Below are 16,684 nucleotides of genomic sequence, written 5' to 3'. Positions count from 1 at the left end.
TTTATATTTTGGCATCTCTAATCAAGGCACAAATTCTTGCTCAAACTTCACAGTGCACCTATAGCTGGAATTCTGAGCCAATGAGTTGCTATTTTCCCTGCTGGACACATCCAGCCATTTCTCAGGCCACATGTCTATAATAACGTTTCCTCTCCTTAGGCATGTAGGCAAGTTGTCAAAACTTATTCCTTCCTCCCTGATTCCTTCTCTTTCTCTCTCCTTCATTCTCTCTTTCTCTCATTTGAAACATATTCATGGCACTGTTACCATGTGCTATGAGATATGGGACTCTTGGATTCCCGTGATATTGAAAACTTAGCATTCAATCCCTTCATACAAGATTGCAAACAGTGCAGCCACATCTACTGTGGAATGCAGAACTTTCTTTCCCTCAGAGATCCGAGATAATACAAGAGTATCCATTTGGCAGATGAGGCCCCTTAACCTTCACATCCTTTTTTTTTTTTTTTATTCCTCTCTTAAATTTATGGACACCATTTAGGGAGATTTCAATTCCCATTAATAATACGTGCAATTGATCTACATTTAAAAGAATTTAATCATGTCTTAGTGACAAATTTAGCTTAAAGCAGAGCTTCACTTAGGACTTTCAAGTAAATTTCTGTTGAAAAGGTCAATTTCTAACATTTGTCAGTTAAAGCCCATACCAGACAAATTAAATTTTCCTCCACTCATCTGGAGCACAAACACTTTCAATACTGAGTATCACCAGTGGTTGTCAATTAGGAAAACCACCCAAAACAACCACAGAGACTGAGAACATTTTTTTAAGACCCGGATATTTATTTATTTATTTACTCATGAGTTAGAACTTTTTTAATACTAAAAAGCCATCTCAAGATGCTAATGGAAAAACAAAACAAAACACTGTCTTACTGGATAATTAAAATCATTTCAATGACACAAGCACTTGAACATCTATTACTGAGGAAAGAAGTAGGGGGAGGTTTTAAACCCTCACTGAAGCTCATGAATTTCACTAGGGATACAAAAGCATATGAACAACTGGAAATTAACACGTAACCATGATTATGGACAAGGTTTGATAAAATTATGGTCCTCGTGTTATGCTAAAGGCAGTGCTTTGGACAGTAGAAAAATTTATGTTTTGGATTTCTGGGAAAGCTTTATGGAACAGGCAGGATATCATCAACAGTCACAGAGAGGCAGCACTACAACAATCATATTTTTTTTCTTTTGATTAGCTATGTTTTCTAATTTTTATATCATATATCAATTATTTCATAAAAAATGTAACAACATTTTTTAAAGAGAGCGAGCTTGGATAAAAAAGAAAGAAAGAAAAAATACTCCTTTTTCACTTTCCTCAGGTCAGTCTTACATCCAATAGGACTGCATGTCTGGTTTCTCTGCTTGTTGGCCCTTAATTATTAAATGGTTCATAATTTACTCTAAAGGACAGGACTTATGGCCAAACATCTAAAGATGATTTTTGTCCATGAGGTCAGCAGCAAAGGAGTGAGACTTGGCAGGCCTTACAAAAAGACTGCATTTATTGCTGCAGCAAATGTGAGCAACTAAGAAGGCTATCTCTAAGCACCACTGGGGGAAAGAAGTAAAAGACAGTTTCAGAGTAGGGGAAGCAGGCACGCTTATTGTGCTGTTCATGTGCTTATCTTCTGATAAAGAAGAAGACAAGATAGTCATAGCCATAGATTTTTGTTGTTGTTTTGTCCTTAGAAATCCTTAAAATCAACTATTACCCCCCTCCCCCCCCCCACACTCATCTGGTGTTGAGTGGCAACACTAACTAAGCTGTCCCAAGATTATAGAGGAGGCTGTCTTTTCCAAGCAGCCTGTGATTACTATCGATCTGTTCAGCTCATTGCTACTCAACCTTACCAGTCTGGTCATGGAAGAAGGATGGATGTTATTAAAGATCCTGAGTAGCTGCTCTGCAGGTATCATTCATTAGAAGTAAACTAAATGTACTGACTTCCAAGCATACAGAAAGATTATGCAGCAGATCCATTCCCTTCCCAGAACCTAGAACCTGTCATGTCCAAAAGCACAGACAGGTGGAAGCAGAAGCACCGACTCTACGAGTGTGATGCGGAAGCTCAGCTTTTAGACAATACAAATAAAAGAGCAAAGCCAGCACTGGATTAGCTGGATTCAAAACCCACCAGCTACTGATGAAGTTAACATGTGTCCAGGGCTATGACTGACACTAAAGAGAGACTGTTCCGAAACAGATTGGTCTGCAGAGAACCAAGAGTCAAAGGCTTCTGAAATAAAGTAGAAATATCACAACAGGTCTGTCAAATAGATTGATAAACACCAATGAAGTACCAATATTAGTCACACAAGAGAGTATTAATCCTAGTTCATATTAATATCAATTAATATTAACAATTAATCATGATTATAGTATTTCAATAAATCCAATAAAATTAGATTGTTAAAACTATGGAACTGTTGACAAGATAAAATGAAAACGAAGTCATAAATGTGTTAATTTACACCATTTGGGGATAACATTACTTATTCAGGAATTATTTACATCATCACTTTTTATAGTATTCTTGGTTAAAAAGAACAAAGAGGTCAAGGCGGCAAAAATCACACCTGACATGCAATAATCTTAGATGGATTAAAGGGTTATTGGAAAATGAAAAATGTTATTAACTGTGGCACAGAGTTCATGAGACTAAACTTAAATAAAACCTCCCAATAAAGAAAGAGATGTGAAATGCTAGCACATAGTAGGCTTTCAATAAGTGCTAACTCTTTTTTTCTTTTTTTTTAAGATTTTATTTATTTATTTGACAGAGAGAGAGAGACAGCCAGTGAGACAGGGAACACAAGCAGGGGGAGTGGGAGAGGAAGAAGCAGGCTCCCAACAGAGGAGCCCAATGTGGGGCTCGATCCCAGAACGCCAGGATCACGCCCTGAGCTGAAGGCAGACGCTTAACAACTGAGCCACCCAAGCGCCCCAATAAGTGCTAACTCTTACTAGTGGGACAAATAATTAGCTTACAAATACTTGCCCATATTCAATCTTAAAAAAAAAAATAGGATCTAGTCTTGAACACTTTAGATATTTATTTTTTTTAATTAAAATGTTTTAATGTGGTAAAACAAAAACATGTATCCTAAAATTTACCATCTTAACCATTTTTAAGTGTACAATACAATAGTTAAGTATATTCACATTGCTGTGCGACAGATTTCCAGAACATTTTCATCTTGTGAAACTGAAACTCCACATAGATTAAACAACTCTCCATTTCTCCCTCCCCAGGCCCTGGAAGCCAACATTCTACTTTCTGCTTCTCTGAGTCTGACTACTTCAGATACATCATGTAAGTGGGACTGTGCAGTATTTATCTTTTTGTGACTGATTTATTTTATTTTTTTATTTCTTTATTATTTTTTAAAGATTTATTTTTATTTGAGAGAAAGAGAGAGAGAGAGAGAGAATGCACACGTGGTGGGGAGGGGCAGAGGGAGAGGAGAGAAACTGAAGCTGATTCCGTGCAGAGCATGGAGGCCGACCTGGGGCTCGATCTCAGGACCCTGAGATCATGACCTGAGTCGAAACCAAGAGTTGGACACTTAACTGTGCCACCCATGTGCCCCTATTTTCTTTAAAATTTTTTAAATTTATTTGAGAGAGAGAAAGAGCAGGAGCAGGGAGAGGGGCAGAGAGAGAGGGACGAGCAGACTCCCCACTGAGAAGGGAGCCTGACATGGGGCTCGATCCCAGGACCCTGAGATCAGGACCTGAGCCGAAGTCAGATGCTCAACTGGCTAAGCCACCCGGGTGCCCCTTCTTTTTTTAAATTTTAATTTCAGTACAGTTAACATGCAGCGTTACATTCATTTCACTGTACAATATAGTGATTCAGCAATTCCATGTATAACTCAGTGCTCCTCAAGGTAAGTGTCCTCTTAATCCCCATCACCTATTTCACCCATTCCCCACCCACCTCCCCCTGGTAACCATCTGTTTGTTCTCTAAAGGTAAGAGTCTGTTCTTTGGTTTGTCGTTTTTGTTGTTTTTTTTTTTCTTTGTTCGTTAGAGATTTGCTTTCTTAAGTTACGTCCTATAATGTTTAAATGATATAATTCTCATTACAAATGCATTGTTTCCTAATGTGTGGGCAATTTACTGCACACCCTGTATTTCTGTGTTCTTTCTCCTGCATACAGATACACTGTATCCGAAGACAGAATGGCTGTGCAGACAAAGCCACAAAATATGTGCTCACCAAGACAGTTTTCTGTTGTTTCCTCTAGCACAGACCAGCAACTTGGGCCTTCGTTTTATCAGCTATAAATGGGCACAGCATTGGCTCATCTCTGCCTTCCATGGTGCCACACAGTGAAACAAAATCTGAGAACGTTCTTTGGATTCTTAAAGGAATACAAAGGAAACACACACACTTTTCCATTCTTCAGAAGCTGGTCTGAAGTAGTATATATTTTATACAATGGAAGGAAAAAGAATATGTTAGTGGCCTAACAAAGAGGTAGTTTCTGGCCTTCTAATAAACTCAAGCTCATCATGGCCTAGTCGACAATTAGAAGGTTTCTGAGGATTGTGCCTGTTTATTAAGGATGTTAGACGCCCCGCCCCTCCCCCCCCCGCCTTTTTTTTTCTCTCTCTCATGGTAGAAATAGCATGGAAGAAAGTCAAAAGATGGAGGCTATGAGCAACATAGAGGAAGTTATCGAGACTGACCTGTTTACAATAGACTTACCTGTTCACTCTGGAGAATCGATTAGCCTTGGGTACATTACTTAAACTGAGGGGAGTAATATTTTGTATTGTTGGCCTCACAGGTTTTTATTCAATGCCCAAAGCAAGTGTCACTTCAGTGATGATCTCAGAACTAATCTACTCACCCCTGGACTGCAGGTCCTATTTGCATACAAAATAAAAATATAGCCAGTGATACACACCTTGGAATGATGTCTTATCTCCTCAAGTAGATTATAAGCCTAAATGTAAAAGAACCCAGTCCTACACCTGCTGCAAGCATTGTGTCAGGCACTGGAGGAACAGAACAGAACTCATGTTCAATAAATTAATTAACCACAGATGTGAAAGCATCTGGAAAACTTGAAAGGATTTAAAATTACAAGGTGCTGTTTTTAGGGAGAGGCCTGTGTGCCACCGTAGCAACGGGAGAATAATTACTTGCAAAACATCAAGGTCATTCCAATAAACTCTTTCCCTGGGAGGTAGATTTTTTAAAAAAAGAAAAAAAAAACACACATGCTTGTCTTGGTGTTATGTTTTCAGAGATTAAATGCAATCCTTCTATAGCTTCAGAGAATGTTGACAAAAGTCAAGATGTTACTCTCTGCAACAGCGGGCTGAGGAACCCAGAGGGACTGAGCCCCATTCACTGGTTCCCTGCATAACCCAAACATTGGCAGAAAGCCTGACCTCCTTACCTTAGGACTTTTAATAGCTCTGATGGGTAGACAAGCTGGCCCCAGCCCTGCCAACTCACCTTCTGCACTGGGGAACCAAGAAAAACAGACCAAGGTTCTATGCACCCTCAATACATTCCACTGCCCAGATGCAGTGGCATCACTCCCTGGAGTGTCTTAGAGAACAGAGGCTCACACCTCACATACAGTCAATGAAAGAGAGCTCCAGCTGATTTGTGCCCACAGTGAAGTATAAGAAGCACTGCCTTTGACCTAATTTGATACTAGGACACCCTGCTCTTCCGATATCTTCATACTGTTTCTCAAAGTGCACTGTGCAAAGGACCACCTTCTGGGGTGAATCATCTTGGGGGAGGGGGGTTGTAAAAATACAGATTTCTGGGCTCTCCCAAGGGCCTACTTAAGTTGCCATGTGGGAAACAAAAATCTATTTTTTAACCATTTCTTTCATTTTATTGTGATATAATTGACATGTAACATTGCGTATGCTTAAAATGAACAATGTGTTCATTTGATACATTTATTTATCAGCAGTAAATAATCACTCCAGTGATTCTGAAGCTCAATTCTGGGGACCACTGCATTATTTTTTTGATGGAGACTGGCTCTGAAGACCATCTGCTATATTTCTGTCCTATCTTCCTCTCTCATTCAGAACTCTGATGTCACTTTCAAGTTGTCTTTCTCTTTCCCTCTATTTATACAGATTGAACCTTTTTTTCTATCTCTAAATCATCTGGGGATCGTTTTCCTCTAATAAAATGGCTACACTCCTGATTAAGGAATGTGATAAACCTGCTGTCAATTACCTTAATTGATCTGACAACCTGATTAGACCCAGAAAGGGGAAGATCTCCTCAGTGGAGCCTTATTAAAAAGGAGAAAACAAAACAAAGGCTCATGTAATTAAAATGTGATCGCTGGTGATGAGTATGTAAAATCAACCCTGAGAGGCATTAATGATGGGGAAAACTTTTCTAAATGGCATCTTAGGCAGACAAAGGAACACAAGATGGTCAAATAAATCAGTGGGCTACTAGGGGAGAATGCTGAATAGAAACATAAGGGAATTTTCTCAATTCTTAACTCACCAGTAGTTTTGAAATTAACAAAATCCATTCTTGGCTTACGGTGGGAAAAGCTTAGTTACTGTGGTTTCTGGCCACATTGTGGCACTATGAACCTAAGGAGAATGACAATTACTGGCACCATTTGTGGTTATTTGATATATTTATAGATATATCTATAGATAGATAAATAAACAGATGGTTTTGTTTCATATATATAGTTGGTTTTGTTTTTTGTTTTTTTTTCCTGGACAACTACGCTGAAATTAGAATCATGGGTCCATGTCTCAACAGGAACTAAATAAACTGCCCTGTGGAACAGAGTTCAGAGCATCGATGCCGAGTCATAGTAACCACGACTGCTCCAGCAAAAAGGCCAGCACTTAGCATGTGTACCAGATTCAAAGATAATTCTTTTAGTATTATGATCCAGTTTTTCTCTCTCAGTGGAAAACATCTGAACTTATCCCACATTTCAGTAGACCCCACATCTTTAGGAATAGAAAGGCAATATGGCGACTGTGTTATTTTACACAACAAAAATATCTAGGTCCCAAGAGGGCTGAGAAATAGAATATTATTAGCTAATTAGGATGAACTGTCACACTAGAGTGTTTGATTAAATTAATTAATCAAGCTGATGATTGGTCTGGAGGGGGTAAGAAGCTGTTTTTACACAGTGCACCTGGTAAATTGTGCTATTAACCAGTGGCCCCTTAGAAATTTAAAGAAAAAGTATTTTTGGATGAGAGATAAACAAGTTAGCATAAAGTTGATGGAGTGATCACAATGAACAATAATGTCTGTGTACAATAGGTGCCAAATACATGAGTGAACAGATGTGAGTTTACAGTTCCCTTAACCTGTATCAATACACTAAAGAAATCGTAAGTTTCAATTTGGATCTTCTTTAAATTGAATATAATGATTTCCTCTTTGATTATTACACAGAATAAAAGATTTAAACAGACTAAAAAAGAATCACATCATAGATTTCTGTCTTAATCTAAGATTTCAAATAAACCAATCCAACTACCCATTTTTGTAAAGGCATAAGGAGAATTAAAAGACCTCTAGTTTTATTTGACAATCTCCCATGCCTAACTCACTTCAGAGATGCATTGTTCTTTCATTTCCTTTTGGGCAGCAGATAAGCCATTTCTTCCACCATAGCTTGCCCAGTTTGGCAAGCATCAACACTGCCTTAATTCTGACCAATTCACTCCAAATTTAACACTCATTGCCAAACTACATTTATGTGTGACCCTGAATATGCCTGACACAAAGCCTTCTCTATATCCATGGGCAAAGTCTCCTGGAATTTTGTACCCTATGTGGGTTTGCTATGAGGCTAACCTGCAGATGTGAAATTGAATGAAAGGGACCAAGATTTCCCCTGTAGTCAAGTCAACCAGGGTCAACACTCCTTGTTGACCCTAGAACTAAATAGCAGTTCAACTAGAATTGCAACTGTGTGCTATTTCTCAGATTCAAAAACAATATATTATTCTAAATCACCTAGAGTTTGACTTATTTTAAACAGATGTGGTTGTTTATCCATTTCAAATAGTCCCTAGACAGTGTCCTCAATCACACCATAACTGGCAACACTCAGAGTCTGTCATTTTAATGCTCTGCAGAACACCTACCACAATTCACTATTCCACTCCAGCATTTACCAAAGAAGCCCTCTCAGTTCAAAGCCTTTAAACTTGAATAACAAAAGTTGTAGGTACATATGGTGGGACTTTATCAAGGCCCATGGTTCATCCATCCATTTAATCATTCATTTATACATCCACTCCAATTATTCCAGTCTTTCAAGGAGTTGCCTTCAGGTAAGATGTAACTATAAATAAGGATAATTCTTATCTGTCTAGGGTTCACAGTGTGTAGTACTGACATTCTAATGGGCTTTAGATAAAAGGAACCTCATATATTATATATTGAACCCCAGATCTTAAATTAAAAAAAATTATTGTGTTTTCTTATATACTTTGCAAAACTCCCTCAATAAAATCACAGGAAAAACAAAAACAAAAACAAAACAAAAAAACAAGACCCATTTGAAAATTTTATCAAGTATCATTCTCTTACCCTTACCCAAGGACTGAGTTTTTGTCATCCATTACCAACTATGGTCATATTTAATGAATCTAAAAAAATTATAATGCATAAAGTTAACAAAATGAATGAGAAACACCTCTTTTGATCTAAAATATTAACCTTAGCTTGGATTTTATAATGATACATTCGCTTAAAGATACTTATTTTTTTTCACTATTTGCCTAAAAACTCCACGAGTGCAAGGGCCATGTGTACTTGTGATCATTAATATGTGATCTGCACCTAGTACAGTGCCTGAAACATACTGCACTCACTAATTATTTATGGAATGGATACAATGAATTAATGAATGAAATAAATTAAAGCAATATAAACTTACACGCAAAGTTACGAATATCCCTAAATAGCCTTCAAATTAAAAGTTGCTGCTATCACATGCTTCATCTTGTCTAGGAGAAAAATAAGTAGAAAATTAATGCCCATCGTAAAGGGCCAGGAAGGTAATTTTTCTCCTCTAAAAGAGTCACAGGAAAAAAAAATGGGTGGGAAAGAAGAGTAGAAGGAAGAGTAAAGGGAGTTTTCAGCTTAAAAGACAAACTAAACATTTTTATTCAACACTTCACAGTCTTTCAAAACGGGTAATTATCTCCCAGCTCTTCAGGCCAGCAGCATGAGGTTGAATACATCATCAGTTCTGATATAAAACATGAGTTTGCAAGTAAACAGGAAGTTTATCTTATAAAATGGGGTTTTTTATTTGCATAGAAGTTCTTCATTATTAACAGAGATGGACTTTCAACTACTCACTACAGCTGTGGCTCTCTCCCTGACATATGGAGCTTCTTAAAGGGAAAAAGAAATACAAGTCAGGGGCATTTCTCAGCAAATTCAATTCCTTCTATTTTCCACAGGGGTGGGGGTGAAGCAGCAGGTGGCAAATTCATTTCTGTCTAATAACATTTGATCATGTGACATATTTTATTTCCACAGTCAATACAACTTAATGAACAGCAAACTGGGAAAATCTGTCAGCATGTGGGGAGTTAGTGGGGCATGTGCTTGTGTGTGTGTGTGTGTGTGTGTGTGTGTGTATGTACGTTTATGTGTGCATGTGCATGGGGACACAGAGAGGGAATGGGAAGGCTTTTGTGGTGAAGGTGAGGGAAGAAGGTTGCTTTGACATGATCTGTGTAAAAAGCCATTTCTTTTAAAGCTACTAGTTCCAATCCATGTTGAGACAGGTCTAAAGCAATTATGTGGGCTAGACAGACCATCCTCATTAAGTGGGATGTGGCGATCTCGGGCCAGGTCCTTAAAGGATTGGACTTACACGAAAAACCCTGAGAATGACTGCAGCAATACTGCAGACCCCCGAGGCGGGATTATAAAGACTGCGTGGAATAAACCTGGAAGCCTCAGAAAAGAAGAATATGTGTAAAGATGTGTAAAAAAAAGAAGAATATGTATAAAGATATGTGTAAAATCAGCAAAACGAAGCTTTCTATACAGGTAAAACAAAAGTGACTTGCTATTTCATCACATGATTGACATTATGAAGAATCCCAAAATCTGGTAGAAGAGCCAAGAGCTCTGGCTGGATTCAGAAACATGTAGTATAATCTTGGGCAAATTGTTTTCCACAAGTCTCAGTTTCTCAACCCACAAAATGGGGATAATCTGAGAATGTGTTTCATACAGTTATTGAGAGATAATATGAGTCTTTTTTTTTTTAATACTTCAACATATTAACTATTCTCATAACAGATACGCTCCAGATATCAGCTGGGAGCCTTCCTGACAGGGATCTCCAAGTAAATTATATGTACTCAAGCTTTTAGACTGAACTCACTTTAGTTCATTTTTCAGTTAAGACCCCAAAGTCAGATGTTTACTTGCTTACCTTCCCCAAGTCCCTCTTGGGATTCCTCTCTCATATCCCTTCATAGCATGTATTTTGAAACCACTGGGGGCTCCCAAGAAATGATGAGAAACAGCATTTTGGTGATGCCCACCTACTCTAGACACTAATTCTGTACATGGTCTGTGATTTTAAGTAGAGTAGTTTTTGTTTAAAAGATAAAATGAAGTTGGTGAAGAAGCAGATAACTTGCAAGAAGTAGATAACTGTGTGCACTGTTGGTGAGACTATAAAATGGTACAACCACTATGGAACACAGTATGGAAGTTCCTCAGGAAATTAAAAATAGAATTATGATGGTTTAAAAAGAATTATATAGAATCACCATGATTGATTATTACAATGATTCCCCCAATCCTACTTCTGGTATATATCTAAAATCATTGAAAGCAGAGTTTCAAAGAGCTATTTGCACACCCATGTTTCATTGCAGCATTATTCACAATAGCCAGAACATAAAATGCAAACCAAATGTCCATCAATGGGTGAGTAAACAAATGTGATACACACACACACACACACACACACACACACACACACACACACACAATGGAAAAGAAAGAAAATTCTGTCCTGTACTACAACATGGATAAACCTTAAGGACATTTTCCTTAGGCAAATGAGCTAGTCCCAAAAAGACAAATACTGTATGATTCCATTTACTTAACTAAGCATTCTAAAGTAGTCAAATCACAGAAACAGAAAATAGAGTGGTGATTACCAGGGGTTATGGGGAGGGAAGAAAGAGTAGCTATGGTTTAATGAGTATAGAGTTTCAGATATGCAAGATGAAAAAGTTCGGGAGATCTGTTTTATGACAATGCGAATATATTTAACACTACTGAACTGTACACTTAAAAATGGTTAAGATGATAAATTTTATATTGTTCAAATTGTAAATTATATTATATATAAATTTTATATTATATGTTTAAGGAGATAAAAATAAACTTAGCAAACATACCAGATGTACACTCTCTAGAAACTTTCTCCAAATTAAAGCATCTACCCGTAGTATTAGATATTAGAGCTGAATCTCAGTTTAATAGAGTTTAGGAAAAAAGGTGAAATAACTCAAGGTCACAGGCTCAGGTTCTGACATCCTACCCACTCCGTTTCCATCGTTCCTGCCCCAAATACTATTTTATGTGTGTGCCTGGGCCCAGAAATGGCAGAGAAGTTTGAGGCTATCTTGTTGCCCCACGACTGATCTGCTATTTGCTTTTCTTGACCCTTTTTCTATCATTCAGTTTACTCTTATACTATGGCCTGTAGGAAAAGGAACACACCTATTCTATTTATTTCTCCTTATTCTGAAATCTTAATATCTGATAATACCATCATAAAAAAAAAATCAACTTTTGTGGCTGGACTTTCCTACCACCTCCATACCACTTCCACACTGGAAATCTATCTTCCTGTGTGTATGTGTGTGTGTGTTGTACGTGCGTGTGTGCACACGTGTGTGACTCAAAGTCCACTCTTCTTTCCCAACATCCAAATTCCTTTATAGGGAATTCTCTCTCCACCGCTGAGAAGAATCTTGGGAGGGATGGTTAAAAGCAGGTGTTTTCTCTCTGTGGAATTCAAAGGGGTTACAGTCCTTTTCCTTCCACTCTATAGAACCAGAGCGATCCTGTAGCCGATGCCTAGCCAGTGGGACACAGCTAGCGGGACACACTAGCCCAGGATTTTGAACTTTGAGAAACATAGGAATGGAAGAAACAACTGAATTTGGACATGTGTTGTCAGCATCCTGACCTGCTGGCACCCAAGTCCCTGTTTTTCAGACCTCTGGCGCAGCTTTGGCCACCATCCATTCCCAAGCTGGGACACCACCCTGATTGATTCTGCGAGCACCAGTTATCCTGCAAGTAAACTCCCCTTCAGTTAATGAGACAGAGTTGGTTCCCGCTGCTTGCAAATAGAAAACACTACCCGACAATGTTTATTTGCACAAGTAACTTCAAAAGAGCAGTGCCGTGGCTGCCATCTCAACAAGGCACTAGAGCCCTGGGAAAGCCTCTCCGCCCCTTGATTCTTTTTAAGGCAAGGTTTTGAAAACGTCTCCATGTTTCTACTTCCAGTCTTGTTATTCTGCTTTTCAGATTTCTTTCAGTTTATGCTGGTCAGCTGCTGTTCTGCCCACCGATGTCCCAAACACTATTAAAATAAACTCACCTACAGCACGGAGCCTGCTAATCATCCTCCCATCTAATTAGATGTCTGACAACCAACGTCTTCAGCAAGATTCCTGCTCTTCTTTTGGACTTTCTATGCAGAAGTTTTGTAGGTAGATTAGGAACTAGTTAGCCGCCCACATCCATAAGCTTCCGCTGATTATTCATGAAAGAACAACCATGTCAGCCATTCCAATATCCACGTGACCCGGGAAGCCACAGTCCCAGTGTCAAACGAATGGCCACTGCCACTAATCAGATGAACTTTTGTGGGGCGGGAGGTGGCTCTCGGGGTGCAGATCCAGGTTACACTGCTGAAAAGATGTGGGTGGTGTGTTTGATAGGAGCCAGGGCCAGACTTGTGGGGAGTGAAAGGCACATGGGACTGCTAGCCTGATTACATCATTCCTCTTACACTCTTTGTTTTCCCTGTCTTATTTTTCTCCTAAGAAATGCCTCCTGCTTTTATTTACCATTCTGATGGTTTCTTGCCCTGTTCTAAGTCATGCATTTCTGCCTTTATCTTTATTATCACCTTTTCCCACAAAACTTAAAGCACAATTATTTATATTCTGTCCCTAGTTCAAAGGTAAGGGAACCACTCCATGGTCTTGACAGCTCTTGTCAGAGTACTGTTGCTTTTTTTTCTTTTTCCTACTTAATTTATTTCCCTTATTTCATGGATTAACCGTTTTTATATTAACATGGTCCTTAAGGCTTACTAGGCATATTCTTTACTCCTTATGTTGTTAATTTCTCACAACACTCTTTCCAGGTGCTAAGGGACACATTCCAAAGTCCTACTGGGAGGTGAGACGACTGCTGGATTGAGAAGCCAGGGTTAAGTCATGTTTATTTGTTTGTTTCTTGTGTAGTAGTTAAAAACCCACCCTATTCCTACTCATTTGCTCTTTCAGTCTACACATGAAACCAAATGGCAGCTATGAAGTTTTCTGTATGGATTCCCCCACTGAGTCCTGAGGATTTCATAAAAGGGATTTAGCAAGAAAAGAGAAATCTGCTCCACCGACACTGAAGATTCAACTAGGCACTAACGGGGAAGAAGAAGGGAAGGAATGGTGGATACTAAAGAAAGAGAGTGACACCCTGCCCTATCACATCATCCCATCCTCCATCCCCTAAATCGACCAACTCTCTCTCCACACCCACTTGATGAGTGGCGTAAGCATGCAGTCAGTTGCCTAGTCAGAAATCTTGAAAATCATCCAGAGCTGCTCCACCTCACTAATCAGACTCCCCAACCCCCATGATCTATCTCACAACCGTTGTTTTTTTTTTTTTTTTTAATTTTAATTCCACTATAGTTAACAGTATATTACTGTTATATTAGTTTCAGGTGTTCAGTACAGTGATTCAACAATTCTATACATTACTCAGTGCTCACATCCTTTTGATTCCACCCTTGTTACCATCACTTAAATCTATTCTGCCACTAGGGCTTACAACTTTTTTGCTATGATTTCTACAGTTGCCCCTAAACTGGTCTCTTTGCTTCCAGAATCATGTTTGTATAAAGTATCTTCCAAATAGCACTCAAAATGCCTTCTGTGCACAGTTTTTCCCTGACCCTCCAAGACTTTCCCAAGGTTCTCACCCCTTCCTTTAGCAGTCCTCTATGACCGAGAACTAGTACAGCTCTCGAGACTCAAGAACCAAATGAAGACTTCCTTCCAGGTATACTTCTAAATCCTCGGCTAAACCATCTTATTTCATTACCCCATGCTTTTACTCATTTTTTATATAGATTTTCTTCCTGGGGTAGCCACCTCCTCCTTCCTTGACAGGCTATCACCCACTTATATCTCAAAAGGAAGCTTGTTACCTCTACTGCAACCACCCTGCAACCCATCCACTAAATAGATGTGACTTCCCTTGTGAGTTCTCATGGTTGTCTCTCCGAAAAATTTTCATCAAACCCTGATTTCGCATTTGAAATAGTGTACATTTATCACACTGTTGGCTTACTCCACTGTTTATAATAACAAGATTGTGAGCTGCTTGAATCCAGAATCCATGTCTTAGTCATTATATCCCCAGTAGCTTTCAGTGTCTAGCAACAATGTTTATTGACGAGCACTGAAATCAGAAGTTACGTTGCTTGTGTGTGAGGCAGGGCAGGCTGATCACAGCGCTGTTCAGGTACAGACTATCCAGGGACCTCGCCTCTCTGGTACTGGATATCAGCTAAGCTGCCAGTCCTCTAACCCATCACTCCTTGGCCTCACGACAATAATGTATTCATAACCCTACTTCCAACTGCCTGTGGCTTTTCTAGGGTTTCAGGAGCCGCCCTCCTCTCCAGCGATTACAGAGGCAGGCAGGAGGTGCCAGGGAATAAACACCCCCTGCGGCAGTCCTCAATCAAAGACTGTTAAAAGCTGGTATATAAATAATCTAATTCCCTCGCCCCTTCTATAGAGTAACTCAGGGGTGTGAATTCTACACTGACTCCCAGACTTCCCTGGTGAGATTAAGCTCTAATCACCCACAGCGTTGACTGATTTGATAATGTACACTTTATTGTACCCTTCCTATGCCTATCTCACTTTCCCACTGTCCAAATTTGGTTTCCGAAGATTATCTCACAATAAATATCTTATACCAGAATCCTACTCCCAGAATCTGTTTCTGGGGGAACTCATCTAAGACAGTTTCCAATACTGCTTTTGTTTTTAAGTTTAAAAACAGTTCTATAACTCTGCGAAGTAGGAACTAATATCATCTGTATTACACATTATGAGGAAACTGAGGCACAGAGAGTTTAAACTTCCATTAGTTTAGAACATGTAATTGAAGAGACAATCTACCTTAAGTAGGACTTCGTGGGTTTTTTCCCCATGAGCTTTGTTTTCTCACTAGTCCTTCTAGCATCTTTAATTAAAAAGCTTGCATACCAGTTGCTCATGGTACCCTCCACCCAAAAGGCTGCTTTCTAGAAAAAGCTATAGCACAGCACCTATAGGGTTGCAAGCTCTATAACAGAACGTTAGAGCCAAACACAGGAATCACTCCAGAGTCTCGGGAACCGAGCTGCCATCATGATGATCATCCCGGATACAAGGGATTCATCCACGGTCACTAGAAAGCAGCCCAACGCAACGCACAGAATACACAAATGCAGGACACAATGCAGCACACGAACCTACAGATAATTTTTGAGATGAAAACCAGACAAGGTAGAAAAGTATGTAAGAGATACAAATTTATCTACAACATGAAGACATGGAAGAGAACATATTTAAATGCTCAACTTCCATCAAAGATACACAAACTTTAAAAATGAGATTTTACTATTCTAGTATAAAAGAAGCAGAAATTAATACTGCACCAAGATAATGTGCACGCTTGTATAACTTCCATAAAATAGGCACTTGGTATAATGTCAGTGGGAGTATAAACTGGGAGAACATATTTGAAAATTAATTTGGCATTTTGTAATAGAAGCCTTAATATAGACCCTGAAATTTGACCAGCAATTTTAAAAATAGTCCCTAACCTTTAATTCAATATTTTTCCCCTATAGATTTACCTTAAGGATATAACTCACACCCACATATATAACAAAATACGTCCTGAAATCACCACATTATTATTTATAATAGCCAATTAAAAATCACCTAAATGCCAATGAAGAGAAGAAAAACAACTATTCAACCATATGTTAGAATACTTAAACATGAAAATGTGAGGTATTGAAAGCTACAGAATGACATAGAAAATAATATATAAAGTTTAAAAACATGTAGGGTTTATATTTTTAAATACAGTATATAAGCATACTTTTTTAATGTTAATAAACCTACATTAAAAGGCAGGAAGAAAACATCAAGTGATTCATAATTATTATGATTGGCAATGGAACTATGGGTGACTTATTTTCTTACCAACGCTTATGAAATTTCCAAACTTTCTGTAATACACATGCATAATATTTATATTTATGTGAAGTTATTTTAAAGTATAGATTAGTTATGCCTGGAAAG

The 16,684-nt window shown here is 38.6% G+C and overlaps 1 protein-coding gene across 4 annotated transcripts in view; it reads right to left on the bottom strand.

Annotated features, from left to right (window-relative positions):
• SORCS1 (sortilin related VPS10 domain containing receptor 1) overlaps positions 1–16,684 on the bottom strand; it is a 483,023-nt gene that overhangs the window by 243,874 nt on the left and 222,465 nt on the right. The gene's annotated exons all lie outside the window — the stretch shown is intronic.

This window comes from Ursus americanus, chromosome 6, assembly GCF_024610735.1.
Source record: "Ursus americanus isolate L20-20 chromosome 6, mUrsAme1.1.p, whole genome shotgun sequence".
Classification (NCBI taxonomy): Eukaryota; Metazoa; Chordata; class Mammalia; order Carnivora; family Ursidae; genus Ursus; species Ursus americanus.
This window is presented reverse-complemented; position numbering and strand designations above follow the sequence as displayed.